At 43.9% G+C, this 25636-nt stretch overlaps 1 protein-coding gene across 1 annotated transcript in view; it reads right to left on the reverse strand.

Annotated features, from left to right (window-relative positions):
- Positions 1–18919, reverse strand: part of RIMS3 (regulating synaptic membrane exocytosis 3) — a 159685-nt gene extending 140766 nt beyond the window's left edge. The window contains exon 1 of the mRNA XM_088460590.1: positions 18712–18919. The gene's annotated coding sequence lies outside the window, so the exon portion shown is untranslated. The remainder of the gene's footprint in view (positions 1–18711) is intronic.
- Positions 18920–25636: the final 6717 nt, after the last annotated feature.

Here is a 25636-nt window from a genome sequence, read left to right on the forward strand (position 1 = left end):
ATGATGCAAATACTCTACTAGTGACATATCTTTGGGCACTAGTGACATAGTGTTGTCATAGAAACACAGTATCAGAAATGTTGTGGAGACGTTCACGGTGTTCCTGAGCGGTGCCTGGGAGGTGGCTTATAGTAGCAATGTACGCAAAAATGGTCCGTTTAAAGGGCGTGTTATGGGAGTGTCATGGGCGTGTCAGGGAAAGCAGCTGCATACACAGACACAGCCGCAGACATATGAGGCCATAGTCAGATTGAGAACCTTCACTGCCATTAGGCTGATGCACGTTTCGATGGTGCGACCCATGGTGATGTCCATAGGTGCACATCCACTTGTCGATTAAACAGAGCGATTGAGCGATAACAACATTGTTATCATTCCGACGCTCCTTAATCGTGCACAAATCGGGTATGAAAATGACCAGTGATGTGCACACCCGCTGGTCATTTCCGACATCATCGCCTGAACATGCCGGTCAATCTGCCGATAATGACAGCTTGGGCATGTTCAGGGATGAGGGAGGGTGCCTGCACTGAATGATATATCGTTCAGTGTGGGCATTGCACAGGTTAATGAACGACTGAACAATAACGATATCATTATGGTTCAGTCCTTCACTAGTTGGCAAGTGGATGTGCGCCTTAAGGATGCACCAATTAGCATTACTGAGTCTACGAACGCTGCAAGTGGGCGCCTCAGTCATTGCACATTTGGACGCACCGATGTGCACAAGGGAAGGAGTTTGTGGCAACATTTGCATAAAGTCACAGACGGGCAACCGCCAATAGAAGGTGCTGCATGCGCTTCTGCGTCCAACACTGAGTCAGGCCCACAGTGGCTATACAAAGTATTCACCTTCCGCATATTTTTTCTTATACTGTATAAATGGAATAGAATAGATTTATTCTGGATTTCTCCCAGTGATTATAACAAACTAATCTCAGTTGTGAAGTAAAAAACAATTGTCATTTTTTTTCTCAATTACAAATAAAAACAGAAAATATTTTTTAAGTATTCATCCCACCCTTATTTAATATTCAGTAGAAGCACCATTATCTGCAGTTGAAGCTGTTAGCCGGATTTGGTAAGTCTCTACCAACTCTGCACAGCTGAACACTGCAGTTTCCACCTATTCTTCTTTAGTGATATTGCACAGGCTCCTTCACATTGCATGGGAACAGTTGGTGAGCAGCAATTCTGAAGGAATTATGTATTTCAATCCTTATGGAAGGCTCTTATTACTAAGCTGAAACAAGCTGGATAAAACCTATTTCAGTGTATCCCAATACTACAAGCACATATCATGCTTGGTAGCATTATTCCAGAAGACACTATCTATACTTCAAAACCTGCTTAGGTGAAATCCTTGTTGGAGAGCACTCGACATCTCAGTACTTCATCACCCCAGGCAGCAAGAACCTCATCTCCGCCAGGGAGCTTAAAAGAAAAACAGCATGATTGACTGTCAAATCCCTTGTCAGGATCTGACCCGATCCCCAGCACCCAGCAGCAAACATGTCAGGAAACACAAGGCATTGCGACCTTCGGCCTCTGCTCAGCAGTGGAGTGAAAGAATTCAGCTGGAGAGACTACCAGCTGGCATCATAACCCAGGTAAGACTTTGTGGTGGATATGTATCAAACCTCCTAAAGAGTAAAGAAATGGACAAGTGAAGATGTTGCCCATAGCAACCAGTCAGCTTCTACCTAATATTTTATAGAATGTACTTGATGGATGATAGCTAGAAGCTGATTTGTTGCTATGGCAACAGAACAGTGATTCCCAACCACGGTCCTCAAGGCACACTAACAGTCCAGGTTTTAAGGATAGCCATAGTTGAGCACAGGTGACTTAATTAGTACCTTAGATATTTTGATTTAACCATCTGTGCTTAAGCATGGATATCACTAAAACCAGGACTGTTAGTGTGCCTTGAGGACCGAGGGAATCACTGCTTTAGAAGGTTTGATACATTTTCCCCTTTGTTACCTAGAGATGTGAATGCTATTTTTATTAAGGCTGTCATGCAGCATATACCCTTATACTGACTTGTCTAGCACACTCCACATACTTTAGCAAAGACATTACTAAGGGGAGATTTGTCCCTTTCACTTATACAAAACTGGAACAAAAGACCAATTCTCTCTGGGCCTGATTCAGACCCGCTCGCGAGCGCTGAGCGCTCGCAAGCGGGTCGATGTTGCCCAAGTGCGCATGCGCACGACGGAGGCGGCTCCGTCGTGCGCATGTGCGAGACCCGAGTAACGACGGCCTAGCCGTCGTTATGGGTCTCGCACCAAAGGGGGCGTGCTGACGATGGTGATTGACAGCACGCCTCCTTTGGTGGGCGTGCCGGGGGCGTGGCTGCCCAGACGGAGGCGTTCCCATGGGAACGCCTACCGTCTGGGGCCGGCCCCACTGACATCACTAGTGATGTCAGTGGGAGTGCTTTTGGCTCTGATAGAGCCAAAAGCACTCCAGGGCTTGTGGCAGCGAGACCCTACCGCAAGGGTCTCGTCTCAAGCCCGATGGTCGCGATGGTCTTGACCATCGCGACCATCATTTTGGCCGCTCGCTATAGCTGTGGGTGGTCATCCACAGCAATGCGAGCGGCCAGAAGGCTGCTCCAAAAAGGAGGGACTGCCCTGATTCAGAGCGAGCGCTCTGTCAGAGCGTCCGGCTCTGAATCAGGGCCTCTATTCCATACCCAGAGATTGCATTTGTAAACTGGAAGTTCTTTAATAATCTCTTACAACTTGAAGACTTAAGTTGGCCACACACTAGAACAGCTTGCATCCAACCAGCCAACTAGTTGATTGGTTGGAATGAAAACCTGGTAACGTATGGGAGTAACTGATGATCAGCAATTTGCTCCTAAATGCCAGAAAACAGATGAAAATGGCCGTCAGACAAGTTTGTTGAATGTTTGATCTAAACAATTTGTTCAAACAACAGTTTTTCTCCATTTTCCGATGTTTGGGAGCAAATTCCGATTGTCATTTGCTTTCATACCTTACCAGGTTTTCATTCCAACCAACTAGTTGGCTGGTTGGACAGATAATCTTTAGATGTGTGGCCAGCTTTAGGCCAGGTACACATTAGGCGATATATTGGACGATATGTCGTTTTGAGGCAAATTGGAGAGACAATATACACATTGCATAGTTTGCATGCTCTATCACGTTCTATTCTCATGGGGCCAGATGTACTAAGGCCCTCATTCAGAGCCGCTCGTTAGCGGCAGTACGCTCGTTCCGAGCGATGTTTGCACATCTGCGCATGCGTACGGTTTTTAGTACGCATGCGCGAACCAGTCAGTGCGGCCGAAAATCGTTTGTACGCTATATAGCGAGTGCCTGCTATTTTGAGTGACAGAATGAGGCGTATGTGGGTGGTAACAGGGGAAGGTGCTTGAAAATGGGGAGTGGAGATCCGAACGCAGGCGTGCTTAAAGGTCAAAACGGGCGTTTTATGGGTGTGTATATTTAAAACAGCAGCGTCATTGACCACGTCACTGGGTTATTTTAGAGCCAGAACTGCTCGCAAATTTGTGGTAGCAAACACCAACCACAAGAATAGCGAGCAGTTCATACGCTGGTCGATGTACTCGATTAATCTAATAAATAGCGGACATGACGTATGGTGCGAGCGGCCAGGGGGCGTTTTTAACAAATAAACGAGCGTATGTTTTGCTCGTTCGTTCAGACTTAGAGGTGTGAACAGACTGCAATGTGCGTACGGATCATTTGAATAGCCACCCCTTGTTTTTAAACGAACGACCGCAAATAGCGAACGGCTCTGAATGAGGGCCTAAGCTCTGAAAAGTGATAAACTAGAGAGTGATAAACCACCAGCCAATCAGCTCCCAACTGTCATTTTTCAAACACAGCCTGTAACATGACAATTGGGAGCTGAGTGGCTGGTCGTTTATCACTCTCCAGAGCTTAGTACATCTTTGATGTGCTGCATGTCAGATGCAAAGATGTTGTGAACGATTTATTGCACATCATGCAGTGTGTACGCTCAACCAGAAGAACACAAGATATGTCGGTTCAATCTGTCCTCTGAAGACATCACTTGAACTGCCAATGATCTACACGATGATTGTATAGTGTGTATAGGAGAAAAGATTAATTGGCTATAATGCGCCAACATGATTTATCCTGCTGTCACTCGGAAGATTGCATAGTGTGTGAGCTCTGTATCTTGTGTTCTGGGATGAAGAGAACTTGGAACGACCATTGCGGCTTTACAACGTTGTTCTGATGTGTACCCGGCCTTATAAACAGCACTGTTGTTTGACACACAATGTAAGTGTTGTACTTGTGATTCATCACTCAGTTTAAATTGACATCAATCTATTGGAGCAATACATTGTCTAAAAAACATTTTGCGTATTATTTTTATCATTATTATTATTTTGGCTGATTATACCACCAGCAGTCAATTTTGACACCGTAGAAAACTCTCCACTATACCCCTTGTAGTCACCCAATACACACTCTTTTTACTTTCACCCCACTCATTTACATAAGGGCCTAATACAGAGGCAGACGCAGTGGTAATTTGCATGCAAATGGAGTGGTGATTTGAACGCTACTGCGCATGTGCCTGAGTTGCACTGTGCAAGCGTCCTGATTGTCTGCACACAGAGACTCAGGCCCTGATTCAGAGCCGGACGCTCTGACAGAGCGCTCGCTCTGAATCAGCGCCGTCCCTGCTCCTTTTGGGAGCGGCCTCCTGGCCGCTCGCATAGCTGTAGGTGACCACCTACAGCTATAGCGAGCAGCCAAAATGATGATCGCGATGGCCAAGACCATCGCGACCATCGGGCTTGCGACGAGACCCTTGCAGTAGGGTCTCGCTGCCGCAAGCCCTGGAGTGCTTTTGGCTCTATCAGAGCCAAAAGCACTCCCACTGACATCACTAGTGATGCCAGTGGGGCCGGCCCCAGACGGTAGGCGTTCCCATGGGAACGCCTCCGTCTGGGCAGCCACGCCCCCGGCACGCCCACCAAAGGGGGCGTGCTGTCAATCAACATCGACAGCATGCCCCCTTTGGTGCGAGACCGATAACGACGGCTAGGCCGTCGTTATTCGGGTCTCGCGCATGCGCACGACAGAGCCGCCTCCGTCGTGCGCATGCGCACTTGGGCACTCGAGAGCGGGTCTGAATCAGGCCCTCAGTGCAGATGTTCCTGGGTGATGACTGGGAGATGGATAACCGGATGCACGCAGAGGTAGAGTCTTTTGCGGGTGTATCAGTGAAATTGTGCACAGGTGCTCAAATAAGAGGCCAGACTCAGACAGAAAGACTGCACCTACCATAGGGCTGGTGCAAGTTCCACCGCTGCGACCATGGTAATGCTGCGTCTTTCGTACGCACAAATGTACACAGGAAAGGGCTTTGTAGCGGAATTAGCATAAAGTCGCAGATGCGACAGTTGCAAAAGACACAGCCATGGCCATGTTTGCGTCCCCCTCAGAATCAGCCCTAAATGAGGTTGTGACGCTCTCTAGATCCCTTTACTATTTGCAAAGAACTCAGACACTTCTTATAGTGAACTCACCCCAATGCTACTATTCTGTCTCCCACAAGTCTCCTGTACCTTCTCCATTCTATCCCCACCACACTGCCATAGAAAGCACCCCTAAAGCACAGGCTCTCCATATAACAGATTTATGAAGATATGCTACAAATTAAGGCCCTCATTCAGAGCCGTACGCTCTGAGCAGAGCGCACGCTCTGAATGAGGGCCGGCCTCCATGAAAATGGAGCGTCCTCCTGGACGCTCGTATAGCTGTGGGTCACCACCCACAGGCTATACGAGCGTGCATTTTGATGGCCGCGATGGTCGTGACCATCGCGACCATCGAAACTGCGAGCCGGAGCCTGCGGTTGAGGTTTTCAACCGCAAGCTCCGGAGTGATTTTGGCTCTATCAGAGCCAAAATCACTCCCACTGACATCACTAGTGATGTCAGTGGGCCGGCTTCTGACGGGAGGCGTTCCCGTGGGAACGCCCCCATCAGGGTGGCACGCCCCCGGCACGCCTACCAAAGGGGGCGTGCTGTCAATCAACATCGACAGCACGCCCCCTTTGATCAGACACAACGAGCGAAGGACTTTCCTTCGCTCGTCGCGTCTGGCGCATGCGCACGACGGAGCTCCCTCCATCGTGTGCATGCTCAGTCCAGAACATCGACCCACTTGCGAGCGGACAGCCGCTCGCGAGTGGGTCTGAATCAGGCCCTAAGTCTGAAAAGTATACTTACTAAAGGTCGATTTTAATCAATTTTATCGATTTAAACTCGATGTTGTGTTTCTGGGGCTAAATCCCCCACTTACTAATACTTAAAAAATGAAATCAAAAATTGTCTTAGTAAATGTGTAATTTAGCCCAAGAAACACATTATTGATGTTGACCGATACTTATCAGTTTTAAATCCTTTAGTAAATAAACCGCTGGTTACCTCCAGGACATTTATTTTTTGGTATATGCTCGGGAAATTATGTGACCTAGGCCCTCATTCAGAGCCGTACGCTCTGAGCAGAGCGCACGCTCTGAATGAGGGCCGGGCTCCATGAAAATGGAGCGTCCTCTTGGACGCTCGTATAGCTGTGGGTCACCACCCACAGCCTATACGAGCGTGCAGTTTGATGGCCGCGATGGTCGTGACCATCGCGACCATCGAAATTGCGAGCCGGAGCCTGCGGTTGAGTTTTTCAACCGCAAGCTCCGGAGTGATTTTGGCTCTATCAGAGCCAAAATCACTCCCACTGACATCACTAGTGATGTCAGTGGGCCGGCTTTTGACGGGAGGCGTTCCCGTGGGAACGCCCCCGTCAGGGAGGCACGCCCCCGGAACGCCTACCAAAGGGGGCGTGCTGTCAATCAACATTGACAGCACGCCCCCTTTGATCGGACACAACGAGCGAAGGACTTTCCTTCGCTCGTCGCATCTGGCGCATGCGCACGACGGAGCTCCCTCCGTCGTGCGCATGCTCAGTCCATAACATCGACCCACTTGCGAGCGGATAGCCGCTCGCGAGTGGGTCTGAATCAGGCCCCTAATTATCAATATTGGATGAATATAAAGATTTTCTATCACTGCCTCTCACAGCCACAAAAAAAAACATTTTCAGGTCAATTTACCAAATAATTTTTGCAGGGACAAATAAGTGATAGTCAACTTTTGTGACACTGGCTGGCAGGCACTCTTACCACTTCACCGGCCAGCTCAGGTCTCATTTGTGTATGTGTGATGACTTACAGTAGTTTATTCCAAATAAAATAAAATAAAAATAGAATTTTTTTTTATTATTTATTTATTTATCAGAGGAAACAATAACTTTACAAAGCCCCGCTTTTGTCATCCTGTGATGGGGATAGTGATGAGGACTTGTACCGCTGCTGTCCTTGTTAAATAGGCTTCTCCATGCTTTAGGCTACCGTCGGTAATACTCATTAGCCCCTTTGATTAATGGTAGAAAAAATCCTTTTCTGACCTTCATAAATAGACCACTAAAGTCTTCTTATATAATTTTCCTGATTGGAGCTTTTTATGTATTTGGTCTAAAGTTCTTTGATTTTCATGATTAAGGGCCTGATTCAGAGATGGATGCAGTGTACAGACTTGAGCAATGTTTTCATACAGTGCAAGCGCAAAAAGTATAGAAAACATTTACTGCGCACCAATGTCAGCGATACCGCTCACAACTGCATATGGTATTAATAACACTTGAGAAGGGGTTTGTGATCCCTGTCCGTTTCATGGTGGAGAGTGGGAGTTGACTGTCACGTTTGGACTACAGAGATCCTCTACTGAGGGATTGGAAGTCGGGGTCCCAGGTTGGGAGAGGAACTGGAGGCGAGGGTCCTGGATATATGCCTTCCTCCTCCACAAGTACCGGATGTTGGCTAGACCTGACCAAAGGCGCGGAGTCTAACCTACTGGAGGGTATTCACCAGTGACCCTTCCAATTGGGATTTGGGTTTAAGCTGCACTCAACAAGCAGGTCGTGGCCCTTTAGTCAGGTATCTGGCACAAGTGGGAAATGGAAGAACACAATCTCAGGGAAAGCACAGGAGAACGATACTGGGAGTTTGCACTTGTTTGACGTACTGAGTACATGCACTGTTGATCCAGACACAGAGCTAGTACAGGAGAATAGCACTAGGATATAATACTCAGAAGACGTACTGAATACATACACTGTTGGTCCAGACAGAACTGGCACAGGAGAATGGCACTTAGGAGATGATACTACTGAGTACACACACTGTGGATCCAGACCCAAAACTGGCACAGGAGGATGATACTAGGAGATTGTACTCGGATGATGTACACACACCGTGGATTGACACTAGGAATATATCACTAGAAGAAAAGAGCTTGGAACCTGGAACTCTGCAACAGCAAGTATTCACTGGAAGGAACGACATTGGACAGGCAACTTCCTGTTTTCCATAGCACGGCTAAATACCCTAAGTTAGCAGTCCATTGGAGGACAGTGTCAGCTGACCGCAACCAATGCTACCATTGGGTAAAGGGCTATTCAGTTGATGTAGACTGTTGTGGCTGTGTCCGTGTCTATTACAGTAACCGCAGGAACCAAATCATGGAGCAGCACATGGATGTCCTAGCAGATCCCAGGCATAATTCTCAGTGCGTCACTCGCCGCCGCACCTGGCATCTGACTGCTCAAGAGGTCAGGGGAAGCCGGCGCTGAGGTAACGGCCTATCCTAGGCCGCAACCTGACAATACCCCTCCCCCCCCTTACAGGATGGACTCCAGACACCTATAAGGCTTATCAGGAATTTTTTGGGAAAATCTTGAACAAGCTGTGGAGCATGGACATCAGATGCCTTGATCCATGCCCATTGTTCAGCTCCGTACCCCTTCCAATCAATGAGATACTGAAGATGATTCAAACGGTGTTCAGAGTCAAGTATCTTCTCTATTTCAATTTCGACTCCCAATTGAGTATGAACTAGAGCTGTCTTGGGTGGAGAACGCTGGAATTGGTTAAGATTTAATGGTCGTAGAAGAGAAACATGAAATGTGTTGGAAATTTTCAACTGAAGTGGTAGCTCCTGTTTATTCACTACTGGATTGATGACTTTAAGACGCAGAACTGACACAAGGAGAATGATACTTAGGAGATTGTACTCGGATGATGTACTGAGTACACACACTGTGGTTCCAGACACAGAACTGGCACAGGAGGATGACACTAGGAGATTGTACTTGGAATGACGTACTGAGTACACACACTGTGGTTCCAGACGCAGAACTGGCACAGGAGGATGACACTAGGAGATAGTACTCAAATGACGTACTGATGACACACACACTGTGGATTGACACTAGGAATATATCACTAGAAGAAAGACGCTTGGAACCTGGAATGCTGCAACAGCATGTATTCACTGGAAGTAACAACGTTGTACAGGCAACTTCCTGTTGTCCAGAGACCAGCTAAATACCTTAAGGTATTAGTCCATTGGAGGACAGTGTCAGTTGACTGCAACCAATGCTACCATTGGGTAAAGGGCTAATCAGGTGATGTAGACTATTATGGCTGCATCCATGATGGTAACCAAGTCATGGAGCTGCACATGGATGGTCTAGCAGACCTCAGGCATAATCCTCAGTGCGTCACTCACCTGGCGTCTGACTGCTCGAGAGGTCAGAGAAAGCCAGCTCTGAGGTAACGGCCGATCCTAGGCCGCAACCTGACATTGACCTAAAGTGATCGCAAAAAGGGGCAGTTTCATGGAAGTGTTATGAGCATGTCTGGGAATGCAAATACAGTGCTTCAGAGGCCAAAATTAGTTGAATTTGAGGAGAGTAGCTAGAGTAGTCCCTAGACTACCACATCTTCATTGCAATGCACAGACCACTTAGCCTGTAAGTGGGTGTAACACATTGCTCGTTCACTCCATCGCACAGTGTAGTTCAAAGAGAAGACTGAGATTAGCATTTGCATATTCCCGCAACCGCTATTGCGAGAGCGGCTGCAACTGTGGCTGCATTAGCATCTATATCTGAATAGGTGTATCTTAATAAAGGGGGTAGATATTAATTTATGCTGCCAATTGCGTGTGTTTTTTATTTGTGATTAAGAAAGAACTTTGCCAATGTTTTAAAGATTATTTTGTGTTAATCAGTGGTATGAATTACTGGATAAAACCTCCATGATTTAATTAAAAAAAATATGAATAACATCAAAGGGGCGATTATTTTGGATACCACGGTATATCTGGATATAGATGAGAGAGATTGAGGGGGGGCCGAGATAAGAGAGAAAGGGAGTGGTGGGGGAAGATATGAAAGAGACAGACAGACAAGAGAAATGGGAAAGAAGGGACATAGATGAGAAAGTTGACAGAGGTGTATGGGAGGGGGATGGCTGATCTTGAGCTGGCAATCCCCTCTTGTGCAACTCCTCACTTGCCCCCAACAGTGGCACTCCCCCTGTGGTCCCACTCACAAACAACACCTCCTGATGGGGGGGCATATATCAGCGAGAGAGGGAAATGGGGGAGAGGCACAGAGATAAGAGAGACGGGGGTAACAGAGATGACATAGAGGGGACATGAGACTGGAGAAACACGGGTGGCATGAGGCTGTGGAGAGGCATGAGGGCATGAGGCTGTGGAGAGGCACAAGGGTCTTGAGGCTGTAGAGAACATTGAGGGATAGGGTTGCAAATACACAGAGGGGATGAGGCTATATGGTAGATAGATAGATAGATAGATAGATAGATAGATAGATAGATAGATAGATAATGTTTACTTGATGGATGTTACTGACTTAGGGTAAAGGGAAAGGGAGTATTAGAAATAAGTCATGAACTTGCAGTTTATAGTTTTGTTGGAAGACTCCTTACTAAATGAAGTTAAACAGGTGAGGTTTAGTTTTTTGCAGACATAATATAAAATTTGTGCAGTGGATAAGACTAGTCATGTTGAGATCCACCTAATGTGGGATTTGTATAAAATGTCATCTGCATTTTAAAAGTAGGTATAATATAATTATTGCAGTAAAATAAATGATCGGAAGTTCAGGTGACGTACTCTCTCAAGTTTCCAATGAGGTTTGAACCAATATCATTCATAGCTCATAGAGCAAAGGGAAAGTATAGTACTCTTCAGCGATGACTAAATTACCACGGCTGATTGCACACAGAAAAGGTGATTAAAACGGAAACCAGTGACCATAGCTATCACTGTATTGTCAACCTCTTAGGTCAGATAGTTAAATGGGTCCCACTGCTACCAATGAAAAATAGCCCCCTTTACTCAATACTTATTATATTACTTTAGTTAGTAGCCGATGGCTTTTATTCATTGTACACTTGTATGAAGCAATAAGATAAATGCATTGTTCAGCTCTACCCTTACTATCCAGAGCAGCTTTGTTAAAAACATAAATTAAACATAAGGAATTCATATGTCATTTGGACAAGATTAACATCAAAACAGCGACAATTATTTATTTTTTCCTTCTAAGTTAAGGAACTTGCTGGATAATAAGTTTGTGGAAAAAAAGATAAAATAATTGCTTTGATTGCTCTTCAAGTATATAGGCAGGGGGAAGTGGCCATTGTACATTGCACCACTAACTGCTTTTGTTAATGTGATAAATAAAAATAAATAATTGCCGCTGTTTTGATGTTAATCTTATCCAAATGACATAACTAACTGCTTTTATTAATGTGATGGAAAAGTCTTGCCTTATGTCTGTAATAGTCACTAATTATGTATAATACATGTAACCAGATAAAAATCACTTTAAACTATTAAACCAGACTGATTATAATATATCATTATTAAACACTCTTACACAAGCAAACAATTGCATGCATATAGCAAATAACAATTATTTATTACCATGGAAAAATAATTCAGTGCTGACTTTTCTTCTCAGATTCGAAAATATATGTTATAATTAATTACACGTTTTCAGGTCAGATCCTAATAATAAAGATGTAGAACAATAGAAACTATGGAGCACATCCAACCAGGCGTACGGCTGACGGAACTAAGTCACCGGAGCCTTAGCAACTGTGTATGGGATCGCAGTCGCAGGCTTCTTCCACAAGTGAAAAGATTGGGGTGACACGGCCACATAACTGCGTACAACTCTGCATACAGGCGAATGCACACATTTATTTCTGGCCCGCAATGCGAATCCATTTGCGGCTCATTTACATGCAACTATTTATCAACCCCATTATCTACACTAGGGTGTGCTTGTAAATGTACACAAGTTTAGGCAGTTTGTACAATTAACCTTTTTACTTCTTTGGTTACTTGGAATTCATTGTTATCTTTCATCCCTTACTTTCTTCATACAAGCAAACAAGAAAGAACAAATGTTATGTAGAATCACCACCAGACCTTAGCCTGGCGGATCATATACAGACGCCGGAAGGCAGGCAGCTGAAGATCCCGACTAAGGTAAGTAACACCCCTAACCCTCCCTTCCCCCCCAACCCTAACCTCCCCACAGGGGTGCCTAAACCTAACCCCCCCACCCCGCACCCCAAACCTACCCCTCCCGAGGGGTGCCTAAACCTAACCTTCCCCCTGGTGGTGCCTGACCCTCACCCCCCCTTCCCCTAGCCTAAACCTAACCTTCCTGGGGGATGCCTAGCCCTAAGTCCCACCGGAGTCCCTAATCCTAACCCCCCCCCCCCCCAGCACGTCTAAGTGCTCCTGACGGCCAACTTACCTACGATCAGTATGCCGGGCGTCGGGATTTCGCCGTGGTGCTGATGATAGGCGTCGGTATTTAGATGCCTATCATTAGTCCCATGCCGGGATTTCACAGTCGGGAAGCCAGAGGTCGGCATTTCGACCACCGGCTTCCTGACTACATCCCGCTATTACAATAGAAAATATTTTACATATATGCTTGTTTGATATATTAGTAGTAAAAAATTAATAAAAACAAAATGGGTGTGCTGTAAAATACACTTTTTCTCTTAACTAATAATGATATTGTTTTAGTTATGATAAATCAACTATTGACATAAAACAGAATAGTAATAATAGATTATGCTCCTACTCATGAGCAATAGTGCAGTGACAACATATTAGTGATGTTGCTGATGTTGGGAGACTAAATCTACCATGTTGTTATTACTACAAGGCTTTTACCACAAACGTATATAATGTACTCTCTGGGTTAAGTAGGCATTTATGGGGGTTGGGTACGGCAGTCTAGATGTCAACAGTCAGAATCCAGACAGATGATTTCTATTAGTATTATAACCCTTACCCTAACCAACCCTCCCACAGCCTAACCCTCCCCTCCCACAGCGTAAGCCTAACCCTCCCCTCCCGCAGTCTAATCCTAATCCTCCTCCTAGTGCCTAACCCTAAGCCTCCCGTCAGTGCAACCTAACCCTTCCATCCCACAGCCTAAGCCTAACCCTCCCCTCCAGCAGCCTAATCCTAACCTTCCCCTTCCGCAGTCTAATCCTAACCCCCCCCAGTGCCTAACCCTAACCCTCCCGTATCTGCAGCCGGACCCACCCTAACCCTTCCTCTCTACAGACTAACCCTAACCCTCCCCTCCAGCAGCCTAACCCTAACCCTCCCCCTAGTGCCTAACCCTAACCCTCCCCCTAACCTTAAGTCTCCCCCTGATTCTAATACTCACCTCTGCAATCTGTCGGAATTGTGACCGTCGGGATGCTGACTACATCCCGTTTATGGATTATGCTTTAAAATAAATGTTATGGGCTGTGTTTTATATTATGAGCACCATTGGCATTTTCTAATTTTCAATTGTTTAAATGACGATACACTACTAATATTTAACTGCATAGTCACAAAAGCCTCTGGTAACTTGAAATTGGATTAATTATTAATTATTATTATTATCAACATTTATTTATAAGGCGCTACAAAGTGTACACAGCTTCATACAGGGTAAACATAGAAAACAGTAACAGCGTATTAGAGCATAAATATAATACACAACAGCAAAACATAGCATAAGTACACATTAATGGGCAGATAATACTGTAGAGTAACTCGCAGAAGTTAGCAGGAGTATACAGTAGTGAGTCACGGGTAGGAATGGATTCAGTATTCAGTGATCCTGTACCCAACGTAAGGGGCGAGCAAACAGACGCAAAGAGACCCTGAAAGGGAGGAGACTAGTTAGTGGAGCACTGGTGACATGGAGTGGGCTAGGGATGAACAAGAGAGAGGAAGCCGCTGCCCGCAATAGCTTACATACTAAGGGGAAGGACTGAAGGAAGGGCAAATTCTGTCGATGTTCTGGAGATGGATGCAGCAAGGTTGAGGGTTGGTCGGAATGTTGGCAGTGAAGAAGAGAGAGGAGTTGAGGATAACACTAAAGCAGGGGACTTGGGGGACAGATCAGAGGGTGATGTTATGAACAGAGGGCGAGAGAGAGAGAAAGCGTGAGAGTTGGGTGGACGCCGGAAGGGGAAAAAAACAATAAGTTTGATCTTATCATGTTAAGCTTTATGAAGCACTGGGACAACCAGGAGGAGTTGGCAGACAGGCAGTTGGAGATGGTATAGAGGTGGGGGCTCCTGAACTGGCTGACCACAGGAGTTTCCAACTATCAGGACAAGTGAGGCATATTAATTACAACACTCTGGCACAGAGAAGCTGAGCCGAGGCCCTGGAGCCTCCACCTCTATACCATCTAAATGCTTCTTTGTCTCAGGGATCTAGTAAAGCCTCCACTTTCTTACCTTGATTATTCATACGTGTTGTTTTGTAAAATAAATCAATTTGTCAGAACGTATTATCAGATTGGATATATTTTTATCTCTTCACGTGTTCTTTTTGAATATTGAAAAATGTATGTACACATAAGAGAACTCCAAGACACAAGAACTCTTCACTTTTCAATTAAGGGAAGTTATAATTTTATTGTTACTTATATTCACAGACTTTGAAGTATATATTATCATCACCTCTATTGGTTATAAGTACCATCACATCTACTTAAAGTTTTTCTAAGTGCTGCAGAGGCACCCTATACACACAGGCTAGCACCCAAGACTTGCACAAAATGTACACATTTGGTATTATATTCTTGTGGTTATTGGGTGTATCCAGGGCCTGAAGTGGCAGTTTTTTACCTGTTGAAGTGCTTTTGAGTGTTTTTCCTACCTTCCATATTGTTATATCACACAACCTATTTCATTTTTAGGAGAACAAATGTACCAAGTAAATAACAAAAAAAATGAAATTACTAATTTATTAATATTTAGATATTTGTAACAATGTGTTGGTGTTATTTGAATCATAACATCTGCTACACAAACATTTGTCATTTCCACACTTTTATTGCAATCTTAAATTTGTCCCTATTTCCACCTAGGGTGTGTACATCATTGACTAGTGTGAATGTGAAATCTTTCCAATCCATGTTACTTATACTTACTATATTTTAATATTTTTATCTGATTAATCCATGGGGCCAACACTTTGTCATCTCATGCACATCTGAACTGTGTGGGAGGTATCAATCTCTTTATCTATACACTTTGTCAACCAGTTCTACTTAATAGTTTGCTCTATAATAAATGGTCATAAGAAATAGGATAAATGATAAGCAATAATCTAACACTGTATGCAGTCACAGGGAGTCTGAAGGAGAATGTGGTCTCTATTATCTTTAGATTAGAGATGTGCGTGGACCCCCATGTTTTGGTTTTGGCAATACCACTCTGAAGTATTTTGGTTCAACCTGTTTAAATAGAATCCAAAACACAAGATCTGGTTTTTAAATCCGACATCCGAACAGGTAGATGCAAGCCACTACTCAGTTTAACTCAGAACCCCAAAGTTAGGGCCGGCTCAAGGTGGAGCAGCTCCCTGTGTGACCATTTTTCGGCACCCAACCCTCGAACGCAACCGGCACCACTGCTTTCTGATTAGCAAAGTAGAGCTGTGGTGGTCCCTGTGTGTCCCCAACCTCCTGACCGTCTGTGGGACACTTCGGCCCACGGGTGGAACAGCGTGACAGTGCCTGAGAAACAGGACTGTCCCGCTGAAATCGGGATGGTTGGGAGGACTGCGCCTTCTATGGGGTGGTGCCGCTGTTTGACCAGACTGATCAAACACCCCTACAGCCGGCCCTGCCCAAAGTTATGGTGTTTTTGGTTTTCAGAAAAACCGAACTGCTCATCTCTACTTTAATTGATTGTACTTTGAAAGTTGAGGCGTTAAAAGAGGACTGCAAAGGATATTTCATACAGCTGCATTAATAAGTGTATACTATTCAATGCTGGCTTACACACAGCATTCTTACAATTAACTCTTCAGGTTCCAGAATGTCAACGTCTTTGGCTTTAATAGTTTCTGTCAATTGACGCATAATTTCAGGCTGAACCAACACAGAGAAACAACTTATACGAATTTACTCATAGCAATCTTTATTTCAGATGGACATTAAAATAGTTATTACTATATCAGCATATTTGGAGACTGTACACCCTACATGTGTAATAAGTGACCCTGATAGTTTGATGGATAGAACAGGTATACTTTCTGCCTTTGACCCAAAGGGGGAAAATACTGTTTTCTTTGGTCAGATAACTCCCATTTTACATCTCATTACAGGTCTCCCTTTCAGCCCAATACATATATCTTTTTGGTCAATAAGTTTGCTGCTTGTATTCAAATACATTTATGAATACTCTATAGGCATATAGAGATTATCACTCTTCCTGTGTTATTATGTGCGCTGCACAAGAAGTAACAATAACACAGGTATTCAGCTATCTGGCATGGCCACACACATAGAAGGTTTACCACAGATGCACAATTGAATTGCTAAACATTGATATTCGACATTGCAATAAAAATGAGATATTCTAATCACAGCCCCAATCATTATTGCTCATGTCCCAGGGAGGTTGGTTATTATAACATAGGATGCGTTTCAGGATGTGTCAGTCTGCTACAGCCTGTCCTTTCTGTACACCATGTCATGTGATACAGCAACTGCTGCAGTTTACATATCAGTATTCAGTATGCACCACCTTCTATATGTACTTCCTGAACCCACCTGCCTATAGAAGAGCATTGTTATAGAAGTGTGAACACGATGCAGAACAGGTTGCTTCATAAGTAAGCAGGCAATAATACTACAAATAAACCATAGGCTGATTTGCAGCCTCTCAGATTTACCATATATCACCTGGGAAGATTCAAGCTACACCACACTGTAATATAGATTTATGAATTAATCTCACAATAAAGAAGGGAACATTGATTGAGCAATTCCCATCACATAATAAAGGTAAATATTAAGGCATATGCGTAACAGCACACATATATATATATATATATATATATATATATATATATATATATATAGATATATATAGATATATATATATATATATCCATCATCCGTGTCTTAGAAATTGCAAATTTACAGAATATTAACTGTTCCTTACAGGTGGCTTTTCTTTATAAAAAAAAATCTAGATGACATATTGGAGGAGATAACCTGGGCAACACCACACACATCAGCTGGTTTAGTATATTTGTGAATTACATAGACATGACTAGTAACATTTATATATTACACAGATGCATAATCTGATGTTGTTAGGCAAATACAATGTTTTTAAAAGCAATATAATGTATGAATAATATATCCAGCATTGTGCAATGGATCAATGAAATTGAGCAACTCAATGTTCTATTGATAGGAGGCTACTGTGAGACCAATTATACAGGCGGTTTACAAGCTGTGGGGGATTAGAGGAAGGATGAAGGTGAGAGGCCATTCATTATTAGCAATCTGATCTGTTTTCAGAGTGGCCCCAGGTAGTTTGTACAGACTGAGGTACACTAGTCCTGTTTAATTTAACATGAACCCCACAGCAAACAACCATCTGCAGTGTTGTAAGAACACAAAAATACGGAATTTACAGATTTTGTGTAGAAACCTTTTAGATTGCACACGCACAGCAAAATTAAAGACGTTTATTCACATTTAGGTAACTGTTGCATCAACATACACCAACAAAAAAACCCCAATCAGATTAAAGAGTATCTTATAATGTTACTCAGAGTGAACTACTGTGTTAGGCACATATATATTAGGCTATTTAGGTAGTATGATGTTGTGAAGTATGTACTGTATCTATCATTCTGAGAGAAATACAAACAATGGTTTTAGTCAATGAAGGGAATAGTGTACACACAAAAGTAAATGACTTAAATGCAGAAAGAGTTTTACTAATAAAGTAGGTGTTGCTATCGGTTTATTTTATTATTTTTTAAGTAGGTTTTAGTGATATTGTTATGTAGCACAAAAGCACCAGAGATATACAGTAGAAGATCCTCTAAGCTGTAAGCTCCAGTAAGTAAGGCCCTCATTGTTTATTTACATAGTATAGGCTTTATATGAACAATCTGATGTCCCCTGATTGCACAAATCTGAAGAATATATTAGTGCTGAATAAATAAAGGCAACATATTATATAAATATATATATATATATATATATATATATATATATATATATATATACATATATTGAAGAAAAATAAAATAAAAATGATAGATAGATAGATAGATAGATAGATAGATAGATAGATAGATAGATAGATAGATAGATAGATAGAAAGCATCCTCTGATTACACAGATTAGCCAGCAGACATTCATGGCATATCACAGTCGCACTTCTTACCAGCTGGTAAGCAGAGTCCTGGTGCCAGGGAGGCGTGGAGAAGAACTGACTGAAAAGGCAAAGGTATCAACCAACTTTGCCTGTTTCCCTCCCTTTCCCCAGCCACCAGATGAAAGGCTGCTGTGGGAAGGGAACCAGGGCTGCAGCATGAAGCAGGGCCGGTCGCTGGTACCACCACAGCAGAGACTGCGAGGGACAGAGAGACGGAGAGAGGAGAAGACAGAAGCAATCTTGTAGGGCTACAGGAGAACAGTGAGGGAGAGGCTGCAAGATTGGTTGCTAAAGCGTCTCCATGGCAACCGCACTGACCCACTTCTGCAGTAGCCAAAAGCTTGGGGAGAGATGCCTCATTAACCGCTGCATTGCCGGGCAGCACGTGTGGTGCACAGCGGGGAACACAGGGGCTCATCGGGGGAACAGTCTCGGTTTGTTTCATTTTGTTGCACTCAATTTAGATTTTTTTGATTATTGAGAGAGCAGAAGACAGTCACATATCTGATTTATTTCAAACAATTAACATAGACCTAGCATATATTTTACAGATGAACCGATGCCAACCCAAAATAAAACAGACAGAGCAATGTATAAATTTATAAGGGCACTAGTAAAAAAAACAAACTCACTGTAATACAAATGGCTGTATAGACACACATGAGCAATAGGAACGGGATGTATCCATGATGAGCTATAAATTAGACGCGATGCAATTACAAAATTAGAAAATATTTGGAATAACGAGTCAGGTACAAAACTGCCCTAATTATTCTCTTTAGGGACTTGCACTTAAGGAAAATCTCATGTGGGTGAGATGCTACAGTATAAGAATGGAGTTAGGAAAGGGAGTTGGTGTCATTTTTGTTTTAACTAATAAAGGGACAGGAGTTTAGCTGTCATACTTTTAGCTCACATGTAATGTATTACTAATATAGGCTACCATTTCTGTATTTAATATTGTCCTGAAACATAGCGATTTATTTATTGATTTAAGTCACTGATTTGGGATGTGAGGACTTTAATAAAACTATATGTTAGCATACATTGATTGAATTAGAAATGATCTTTTAATTAAAGAGAGCTGACCCCGCAACATAGTAAGTTATTGTTCAGATCTTTCCAAGTGCATTTCTCTATTCTCTAATTTTGATCAGTGTTTTATAAATAAACAAATAAGGACTTAAATATAATTACAAATCATAAACCCTGGTACTATGAAATCTGTTTTATAAAGAATGATGTTGGTCAAAATAATTATAGCATTACAGTCCAACAGTTATTAATAAACATATGTCTACATTATATAATGATATATCATCATTTTAAATTAATCATATATATTTATTTTGGTCTTTTCAGCCACAAATGCACAAATGTCATGTTTCTGCGGGTTGGGTATGGGATGCCGGCGCTCAGGATTCCGGGGGTCACAATCCCAATGCCGGCATCCCAATAGGGTTAGGATACCGACACCTGTCGGTAAGTATCCTAACCCTACCCTTCCTGCCCGCAGCATAAACATAACCTCCCCCCTGAAACCTAACTCTGACAGTCCTCCCCTGCAGTCTAACACTAACCCTTCCCCTAGTGCCTAACTCTCCCCCTAACCCCAATACTTACCACAGGTATGCTGTCGATCTCGGTGCTGGGGCCAGGATTCTGACTGGTGTCGGGATTCCAGCGCCGACATCCCAACTGCCATGATATAAACTACATCCCATTGTGGTTGTGTATTAGATGTATCAGACCCAGACCTTTCACCTACATAGTTGATCCCAGTGTTATCTGCATTATAATAGCTATCTTATTTTTATCTACCGGAAGTAACCAAAATAACAAATGGAAATAATACAAGTGAAGGCTGCATTGTGTTATATGTGATGCAGAATAGACTTGCTTGTAATTGAAAATTAAGCACAATGGTTACTGCTTCAAATAATGGGTAGTTAAGCTGGGTACACAGTGTGCTGACGGATCAGCTGACACAACGGACGATCATGTAAGCTATACTGAATTACTGATCGGCCTCTCCATGTGTGTTTCCTGATGTCACAACTGGATGGGCATTTGAATTTGCCCATCTTGTTGAGCTGCCAGTCACCGGCGGTTCCTGCAGCAAGTGTACGGGCGGACCGTACACACAGACAGATGCACCGATATATCTGCAGATATATCGCCCATCTGCTGTGCTGCAGAGAATATACAATATGTCTGTGAATGACTATTTAACGCCCAGTGTGTACCCAGCTTTACTTGTGAACTCACTATCATATGCAGGGTTTGGTTGATAAGATTTGATCTTGAGGAAGAACACTGGTTTTGTTCCTTTACTGCCATTACTTTGTTTATTGCAAGTTGCAAAAGGAACCATTAACCATTGTTATTATAATTATTATTATTATTATTATTATTATTATAATAATAATAATAATAATAATAAACTATTATCACACCTCTTCATGCAGGCTCCACTTTCTACTCTAAATAATAGTACTATTTTAATAAAGCAATGTGGATCCACAAAATATGCATTGTTTGCCCATCTTATGCCCATTGTGGAAGGGAAATAGCCAATGGAATATATGAAAATTAAGAACTTCAATTTGCAGTTAAAACATCAGTCAGATGATTGTCCGGCACTATAGAAAACTCTGTTTTACATTTTCATGGTTATTGTTACTGATATTAGGAGGTAACTGAAAGCTAAACTCTCCCCCTCCACCATCACTTTCAATTCCAACTGTCTGGTTGTCCCAGAACTTTCTTAAGCGCAACATATCTAAAACTGAGTTTATGTCCCCCACTCCTCCAGGATCTCATTGTACTCCCACCTCACTGTTTCTGTTGCTAACACTATCCTCTCTCTACAGGTCTGCTACCTGAATGTTACCCTTGACTCCTCTCTCTCCTCCATAATCAAGTTATTGGTAAATCATTCCACTTTCACCTCTGAAATATCTCCAGGAGAAGCCCCTTACTCACCCTGTAGGCTACCAAATCTTGTAAATCTATTCTTAATGCTGCTGCTCGCCTTGTCTTCCTATCTTATTATTCTGATCCAGCCTATACTACAAATCCTTCACTGTCTCCACTTCCCCTACAGAATTAAATTTAAACTCAGCTTGGTGACCCCCCTCCTTCCCTACATAATAGAATGGGCACTATTATAGTTCCTGGACCTAGAAAAGGACCAAAAGAAAGATACCTATTACCTTGACATGAGACAAGTAAACAGCTGGTACAAGGCTATTTTTTATATATACTCGGGGTGCTGGAGCTTTGTTGTATACACACGAGTGGAGTGTTTCTAACACACGGCTATTGTTTATATGTCACCACTTTTGAACGACAGCACTTTTTGAACGTATATTTATATATTATATCATTGCAGACTACACTATGTTTGTTTTATTTTTCTGTTTTCTTTGAGATATACATCGTGGGATTTACACGAAGACACTACAAGGATAGACTGTGTGTTTGGACCTCATGGACTTGGTCCTAATATCCCTGTTATAAAAGTTGCTACACTGAAGGCGCCGCTCCTTCACCCTTTTTTGTTTACATTTTTTAGGTGTTTTTTTTGAATAGATCACACATTGGAAAGTGCGGCAGCCACCTTAAATAGGGAGTGTGTTTGAGATATTCTATGTGGTTCTATTTTTCACTATTTCTTCTTTTTCACATGTATTGTTTATGAGCTTTTGTGCGCCACTTATACCATTTCATATCATATATATATATATATATATATATATATGGTACATCTAGTAAATGAGAATGTCTGTTTGTTTGTCGGATTGCAATAAACTCCAAAAACCACTGAAACGATTGTGATGCTGTCTTTACCATTGTGTAGGTAATTTTCCCAGGCAGGTTGTAGGATCATCACAAGCAGTGAGGGGTCCCTTGCACTGCTTTATGCAACTCTAAATTATTTACAGCCCTATGCTCCGAAGAGGAGCTTTTGCTGTGAGCAGAGAGTGGAGTCCAGAGCCGCCTGAGGAGACTCATTTCAAAAGCGCTGGTGTACCTGATGTTCAGGTACCTGTTATGTGCGGTGGAGCAGCCTGTCATCTGGGGAGGCTGCAGCACTGATGAGAAGACTGGAGGGCAGTCACTGAAGAGAACAGAGGGGCCGGCTCATTACAAGTCCCTAGACGTGGTTCCTGTGCAGGAGGCGGAGCGCAGTACAAGGGTGTCCAATCCAAGTGCAGCCAACTGAAGGAGAAAGTCAGCTGCCTAGGGAGAGACATATCACTAACTTCAACCCGAGCTTCACCCCTGTATCTTGAGAGGAAGTCATGGCCCTTATTCGGTATGCCCCCCCCTCTACCATGACCCTATTCCATCCCATCTCCGCTATCTCTCTCCTTCTGCATGTTCCCATCCTGCCCACCTCAATCTCTCCCTCTCATCTGACACTGTCCCTTCTGCATTCAAACATGCCCTTGTCTCCCCCAAAACCTACCCTTGATCCTAACACTCTCTCCTACCGACCCATCTCTCAGCAGATTCTCTACAACCGTCTTTCTTACCACTCCCACCTTGACCCATTTCATTCTGTTCCCTCTGCTTCACTGAAACTGCCCTCCTTGCTGCGAAATCCAAGGGCCATTACCCTCTGCTCATTCTCCTCGACCTCTCTGCTGCTTTTGACTCTGTGGACCACCCTCTCCTCTTGCAAATCCTTCACTTCCTTGGTCTACATGACACTGCCCTCTCCTGGCTCTCCTTCTACCTTTCTGGTCGTTTCTTCTCTGTCTCTTCTCATGACTCCTCTTCCCTCCCACTTCCACTTACAGTAGGTGTTCGCAAAGGTTCTGTTCTTTGTACCCCTACTATTCTCCCTCTATACTGTACGTCCTCTCTAAGTGAGCTCATCAGCTCTTTTGACCTTCAATATCCTCTGTATGCTGATGATACTCAGATCTATCTTTCCTCCCCTAACTTCTATCCCTCTCTCTTAACTCATATCTGCAACTGTCTCTTGCTATCTCTTCCTGGATGTCCCAGCACTTTCTTAAACTTAATATGTCTAAGACTGAGCTGATCATCTTCCCACCCTCTGGAATAACGTCACTTCCCACAATTTCTTTATTAATTGACGGCGCAACTATCTCTTCTAGCCCCAAAGTGTGTTGTCTTGGAGTTATCCTGGACTTCTCCCTCTCCTTTAAACCACACATTCATGTGTCATTTTCACATGTTGTTTCCATCTCAAATCTCAAAAATATTTCCAGACCAGATCGGACCTTTTCTCACCCAGGATGCTATTCATGGCCGGCTCTAGGGCTGTTCAACCAGTGCAGCTGAACAGGGGTGTCATCCCATAGAGGCACAGTACTCCCAACCATCACGATTTAAGCGAGACAGTCCTGTTTTTCAGGCTCTGTCCCGCTGTTCTACCTGCAGGCCGAAGTGTCCTGTGGGCATTCAGGAGGTTGGAGACACTCAGGCACTGCTGCACCTCTGCTTTGCTAAGCAGAGAGCAGCTGTGCTGGTGAAGCTGAGTGGATTCCGCATGCATCCATTTAGTGCAGGGGACAGCCCCCAGCATGATGTAAAATGGGAGGCATGCCATATGGGCATCCCACCCAAAATGGCATCATGTAGGGGCATGTTCTAAGGAAATTAGGCCACGCCCCTTTCAGTCACGTTCGGCTATGCTGCATACAGGGGGTGGGGATGCCAACAATGATCACACAGGGCACTCCACCTGGAGCCGACCCTAATGCTGCTAAAACCCTCCTCCACTCACTGGTCATCTCCAGATTGGACTACTGTAACCTCCTCCTATTTGGCCTCCCTGACTCCCACCTCTCTCCACTCCAATTTGTCTTCAGTGTTGCTGCTCGGCTCATCTTCCTCTCCAAACGTTCTTATTAGGATTTGCGGTTAGCAAATCATCTTGGTGGCAGTTACCAGTCATAGTTGTTACTGGGATACTGCATCATGTTCTGTCCTTGTTCTGGCTTTTTGCAGGAAGCTGGAAATTCTGTCTTGTCTGTGTCAATTCATAGCCTGTCATTCATGTCTGTCTGTGTGTGTTGTTTCATGTGTTCACTAATTAACTAGCTGTCTCTCTGCAGAGCAACTACACACATGCTTTTGATTAGGAATTACTCTTCTGAAATTGGTTCTGATTGGACCCTGCTTCCTATAAGTTTCATCCAGCCTTGCTCTCCATGTCTGACAACCAGTGTATGCATGTCTCTCTGAAGTCTGAACTTTTGCCGGTCTCCCCAAGTTCCACAGTTCCAGTGTCCTGCACCTATCTGTCTGTTTGGTATTAGCCTGTGGAACATACCCTGCTGCTGCCTGTGGCACTTTCATTCCAGAGTCCAGCCAAGCCGTGTCAGTCTGCTTCCTGCCTGTGTTCCTGTTGTGCCAGAGTTCACCTGTCTGCCATATTGCTCCAGACACACCTCAGCCTGCTTCTAATCTCAGCTGTCATAGTCGCACCACGGCCCGCAAGACCGCATCATAGCCTGCATCTCATCTCGGCTGTCATAGCCGCACCATGGCCCGCAAGGCCGCATCATAGCCTGCATCTCATCTTGGCTGTCACAGCCGCACCACGGCCCGCAAGGCCACATTATAGCCTGCATCTCATCTCGGCTGTCATAACCACACCACGGCCCACAAGGCCACATCATAGCCTGCATCTCATCTTGGCTGTCACAGCTGTACCACAGCCCGCAAGGCCGCATCATAGCCTACATGTCATCTCGGCTGTCATAGCCGCACCTCAGCCTGCAGGCTGCTTCCTAGCCAAGTATTACCCGGCTCTCAAAGCCACATCTCAGCCCAAAGGCTGCAACTCAGCAAAGTGTCACCCGGCTCTCAAAGCCGCATCCCGGCTGTCTAAACTACCCAACGGCCTCAAGGTCATATAGTACCTTGTGTCTATTTTCTTGTGTCCGTCTAG

The sequence above is a fragment of the Taudactylus pleione genome, unplaced genomic scaffold (genome assembly GCF_031769625.1).
Source record: "Taudactylus pleione unplaced genomic scaffold, aTauple2 ptg000007l, whole genome shotgun sequence".
Taxonomy (NCBI): domain Eukaryota; kingdom Metazoa; phylum Chordata; class Amphibia; order Anura; family Myobatrachidae; genus Taudactylus; species Taudactylus pleione.